Source organism: Mobula birostris, chromosome 7 (genome assembly GCF_030028105.1).
Source record: "Mobula birostris isolate sMobBir1 chromosome 7, sMobBir1.hap1, whole genome shotgun sequence".
Taxonomy (NCBI): domain Eukaryota; kingdom Metazoa; phylum Chordata; class Chondrichthyes; order Myliobatiformes; family Myliobatidae; genus Mobula; species Mobula birostris.
In genome coordinates, this window is record NC_092376.1 from 48,855,707 (window position 1) to 48,861,706 (window position 6,000).

General features: G+C 40.6%; 1 protein-coding gene across 1 annotated transcript in view; it reads right to left on the minus strand.

Annotated features, from left to right (window-relative positions):
* The window catches only part of LOC140200178 (probable ribonuclease ZC3H12C), a 105,746-nt gene extending 102,914 nt beyond the window's left edge, over positions 1-2,832 (minus strand). The window contains exon 1 of the mRNA XM_072263098.1: positions 2,564-2,832. The gene's annotated coding sequence lies outside the window, so the exon portion shown is untranslated. The remainder of the gene's footprint in view (positions 1-2,563) is intronic.
* Positions 2,833-6,000: the final 3,168 nt, after the last annotated feature.

The window sequence follows — 6,000 nt, forward strand, 5'->3', positions numbered from 1 at the left end:
GTATCCTCAAACTGTGACCCCTCGTTCTGGACTTCCCCAACATCGTGAACAACCTTCCTGCATCTAGCCTGTCCAATCCCTTTAGGATTTTATATGTTTCAATAAGATCCCCCCTCAATCTTCTAAATTCCAATGAGTACAAGCCCAGTCGATCCAGTCTTTCATCATATGAAAGTCCTGCCATCCCAGGAATCAATCTGGTGAACTTTCTTTGTACTCCCTCTATGGCAAGGATGTCTTTCCTCAGATTAGGGGACCAAAACTGCACACAATACTCCAGGTGTGGTCTCACCAAGGCCTTGTACAACTGCAGTAGTACCTTCCTGCTCCTGTACTCGAATCCTCTTGCTATGAATGCCAGCATACCATTCGCCTTTTTCACCACCTGCTGTACCTGCATGCCCACTTTCAATGACTGTTGTATAATGACACCATGTCTCGTTGCACCTCCCCTTTTCCTAATTGGCCACCATTCAGATAATAATCTGTTTTCTTGTTTTTGCCACCAAAGTGGATAACTTCACATTTATCCACATTAAATTGCATCTCTAATGAGGACTGGCTCATGGGCCTTTGGTTTCTTCCTTCTTTAATAAAACTTCTTTGGTTTTATTAACATTGAGTGAGAGAGGGTGCTGTTGTGGCACCATTCAACCAGAACTTCAATCTCTCTCCTATATGCCAATTCGTCACTGCCTTTGATTCAATCAACAAGGTCAATTATATTGCAAGCCTTCTTCAATATCTTATTTCCTTGTGCTGCCACCTTCAGGATCTTGGACTTGTAAATGAAAGCCTTTCCATCTTCAATACTTCTACCCTTACTGGTCTTCTCAAAGTACAACATCTCACATTTATCAAGATTAAATTTCACCTGCCATTGCCATGCTATCTTCTCAATTGATCCACTTCCAAATTCTTAATTATAGTTTCCTTCTTCCTGGTGAATATGGATGAGAATAAATAATTTTAAGACCTCGCCTACATCATTTGATTTCGTGCACATATTGTCAATGGATCCTACTTTTTATGTTGGTAACCCTCCTGTCCTTATACTTAAAAGGAATTGGGAATTTCCTTAATCATGCAATGTTTTATTCCCTCTTTCTGATCCCCCTAATTTTTTGGTAACTCACCCCACCCCCCACAATTTTTTTTGGTAACTCAACCCCTCCCCCTTCATTTTCTATGCTTCGAAGCTGTAACCGAAACAATAACATTGATGGTTGGAGTAAACATACAAGCAACACTGGCTCAATAAGGAATAGAGGCAATATGAGAGAGATGTAGATGTTGGGATCCAAATATCGGCAACATCCCACTCACTATTAATTGTAATACAGATGATATATTATGCATTTTGGCAACCTAATCAACATAGAAAAAAGCCAAAATGCCTGTCACAAGTTTAATTTAAAATGGTATTGTGCATCACTTAAGATTTTTAAGCATTTTTTTAGATCAAAGTACAGGCAGGAATAGGCCCAACCTCAGCATCATTTACCACAGAAAGCATTTGCCAAAACATGAAAACTTCTACTTGTAAAACTAAACAGAAGCATTGAAACTTTGCTATTGAATTAAGAAAAATTTGGCAGAAAAGCAGATGACTAGTGAGTTTACTATTTTTTTTCAAATAATTCCTAAATTGTGACCAAAGCACCTATCCCTGTCATGAGAATAATCCGCTTATTCATATCATTTGCTTTCTGTCTAATATTCAAATTAGCCCCAATTCTATGTGGGTCTTTGTGCAGAACCTTATCAACAGCCTTCTAAACTTTCAAACACACCACATCCACTGGTTCTACTAATTATGTCCTCAGAGTTCTCCAGCAGATTAGTCAGAAATCGTTTCCTTTCATAAATATACACTGACCCTGCTCAATTCTTTACATTGTTACACTGTGAAAATGTTCTATTATTGCATCTTTCACTTCACATTTCAGGAGTTTCACCATTAGAGTTTAGGACAGTGGTTCTGTTGTGTCTCTTTTTGCTTTCTTAAAGTAACAAATTGCAGTAACAAATTTCAGAGTCTATAGCATTTTTAAATGACTAGGGTATCCACTATGTCTCTTGTCTGTTTCAAGTTAACAAATTTCACGTCACATGCCGGTGATAATAAACCTGATTCCGAGATAAAATAAAACCTTTATAATGGGAAATTTCAAATGAAAACATAAAATACCGGACAAACTCGGAGATCAGACAGCGTCCGTGGAAAGAGAAACAGTTTTCGTTTCATCTCGAAGATATTTCATCAGGATCGGGTGTAGATTAGCTTTCAACATCATTTAGGACTATTTTTGGGCTAATACTAATTTCCTTCAGTTTCCCCTTGTCACTGATACATTATTATTTCTGGCAGGATTTGTGTTTGTTTTATTTTTCTGTGAAGACACGCACAAATTAGTTAAGTCCTCTGCCATTTCCTGGAGAAAGGCCTGTTGTTAAAGTACTGGAGAAGTGGTGAAAGCTTTCTATTCCCCTCTTATTTGCCATAGCAACGCCCGACCCAGAGTAACTCCAGACGGCTGTACAAGCTAGCGCTCACACTCACCGCGCCGAACGTGCCTGGCGATTGGAGCAGCCGCCCGCTGGTTCACGCCGACGGCTCCGGCTTCGAGCTGAAGGCCGAAGATGGAAACCGAGGATGTGCTTTCCGGCGAACGGCCCGAGGGCTTGCTTCCTCCTCGTCCATCTTCTCCCTGCCACCAGCCAGCAGAGCCGACACCCGGCGCCGGCTACAGCCGGTCTGATCCGGAGCGGGCTCCCAAACGGTTCGCGAATTCAAGCGGTCTCGCGAGCAGGCTGCGCCGACGTCCCGAGGCCCGAGCCGGGGTTGGTGCCACCTGCAGCCAAAGCAGGGCCGGTGCAGGCTGCCGCTCAGCCCAGTTCCTTTCATCACCACCTCGTTTACATGTGTTGGAACTGGTGTAAAATCTGAAACGGCCGCGAGCCGTCAGCAGAATATTTCTTTAGTCCTGCGGTTGAGTTCAAACCGTAATGAGAAGACAATACTGGAAATGCTCAGCGGGTGAAGCAGAGTCAGTTTCCAGTGCAAAGATTGCATGGCAAACGTTAGCACGAATTTTGTCTTCACATACAATGCGCGATCAGAACAAATAGGTACAAGAACAGTTTTTTCCGTATGGCATCAGTCTTATAAACACTTGAATTTTAGTTTATTATAAACCAAGTCCACCTGTACATACACAGGTATACCTCATAGTATATAGTTCACGATTATTTGCGCTATTGTTTTGTTTGCTGTTTGATTCTGTACAGCGAGAGCTCAGGGAAACCGGCATCAAATTCCCTGTATGTGTCCACATACTTGGCGATAATAAAGGATTCGGATTCAGATCAGTATTTATATTTCTATGTTGAAGTATATATGATTCGGGTGGAGTGGTGAAAAGGAGAATGAGGTGAAATTGCGATATGGAGCAGAACGTTGGGACCAAAGTTAGAAAGGACTCGGTTGATACTTAGTGCAGAATAAAATAAGGGACAAGTGAGAATGAGAAGCTCTTGAAGAGTGGAGAATGTGAGAATAGCAAAGGGAACTGAAAACTTTTGAACATAAAAAGCAGCAACAGGCCATTACATCCATCAAACCGGCTCTACCAATCAACAATATCATCTGCATCAAAATCCGGCCCTGCCTCTTCATCTCTTGATTTCCGTGGTATCCAAAAAATTATCAGTCTTTGTGTGTGTTGCTCAAGATCTCCAGCATCTGCAGAATCTTTTGTATTTATCTTTCTTTGGCTTGAATTAATTCACTTTTACTGAGTTTTGATTAGAGAATTCTAATGATTTACTATACTTCCCAGAAGAACATTTTAGTTATTTTAATCTCAAGATCTATTTGTCAGAAAGAAGTGATCTAATTGATGCACATTGTTGGCATGTGGCCAAGTGATTAAGTTGTCGGTCTAGTGATCTGAAGTTGCTAGTTCGAGCCTCAGCTGAGGCAGCGTGTTCTGTCCTTGAGCAAGCACTTAACCACACATTGCTCTGTGACGATACCAGTGCCAAGCTGTAGTACCCTTCCCTTGGACAACACCCATGGAGAGGGGAGACTTGCAGCATGGGCAACTGCTGGTCTTCCATACAACCTTGCCCAGGCCTGCATCCTGGAAACCTTCCAAGGTGCAAATCCATGGTCTCATGAGAGTAACGGATGCCTATTGATACATACAATAGGTTTGGTTATTTTAATCTTAAGACCTACTGAGCATTCATATTTTTCAGAAAGAAATGATTTGCTGTACCCTATTAGCAGCTGGAAATCGATTAGGACTGTTAGAAGAGCATCTAATTGATACATACAATAGGTTCAAAAGTTCAAAGTAAATTTATAATCAAAGTACATATATGTCACTATATATAACCCTGAGACTCATTTTCTCGCGGGCATGCTCTAAATCCAGTAACTGTAATCGAATCAGTGAAAGACTGCACCAATAGGTGTGGAAGACAACAAACTGCAAATACAAAAAAGAAAACTCTGCAAATACAAAAAAAAGGAACACTGCTACTAATAATAAATAACCAAAGTAAATTTATTATTGTACCCAGAATACAGCACTGAGAGTCATCCACCTGCAGGCAGCCACAAAACAAAGGAACACCATGGAATCCATTCAAGAAAACATAGAATACCAACACACAAAAAAAGAACAAATTGTGTAAATGGCAAAAAGTGAGCGAACTACACATAGAAAATCAAGCATCAAACCTATAGTATATTCGGTTTAGTTTAGTTCAGTATAGCCCTGTGCCGCTAGCCGATGCAGGCTACAGAGTCATTCTTAAATATTGAGAACATGAAGTGAAGAATCCTTGAAGGTGGGTCCTTAGGTTGTGGGAACAGTTCAGTGATGGGGCAAGTGAAGATGGGTGAAGTTATCCCCTGTAATTCAAGAACCTGATGGCTGAGGCTAATAACTGTTCCTGAACCTGATAAGGTGAATCCTGAGGCTCCTGCATTTTCCTCCTGATGGCAGTGGCGAGAAGGGAGCATGACCTGGTTGGTGGGAGTCTCTGATTATGAATTCCTATACTAAACTGCCTTATATAATTAAATCATCCTCAAAGAACTTTCAGCCTTCTATGCACACAGTTGTGTTGGGCATTAACAAACAATCTGTCCATGCAACCCACAGATCGTTACAGAAAATAATCCATATATTTTAGAGGAAGTATTAAAGTTTCTCCATCATCATTATGTGGAATGTAAATAGTTTATTTGTACATTAGCACAGCCAGGAATGGCATGTCTTAAATTTGAAGGTGAGTATTAGCAGCCCAAAGCCTAAAGACAAAAGTAATGCTATCATGAGAACCAAACATCCAGACAATATCACAATGTTTCACTCTTGGAATGACTAACCATTATTCCAGATGCATGTCTAACCTAATAATTGTGCTAACTCTGTTGTATCTTAAGAATGAGAAATTGGAGTAACGTGCAACAAAAAAACATTTAATAAATGCATATCTTAAATAAAAAAAATGTGCTGAATCACTCTGATAGAACAAAAGCCTTAATGAAAGAATAAGATATGAGAATGATCCCAGAAATGAAATGGTTAATGTATGAGGCACACGCGATGGCTCTGAGCCTGTACTTGCTTGAATTTAGAAGAAAGAGGGGATCTCATCAAAACCTACCAAATATTGAAAGGCCTAGATAGAGTGGCTGTGGAGACGATGTTTCTAATAGTAAGAGGGTCTATAGTCAGAGGGCACTGTCTCAGAATGGAAGGACGTCCTTTAAAACAGAATTTCTTTGGTCAGAGGTTGGTGAATCTGTGGAATTCATTGCCACACATGGCTGGAAAAGTCAACTTGGGTATATTTAAAGCAGAGGTTGATAGGTTCTTGATTACTAAAGACGTCAAAGGTTACGAGTTGAAGGCAGGAGAATGAAGTTAATGGGGATAGTAAATCAGGCATGATTGAATGCTGGAGCAGGCTTGATGGGTC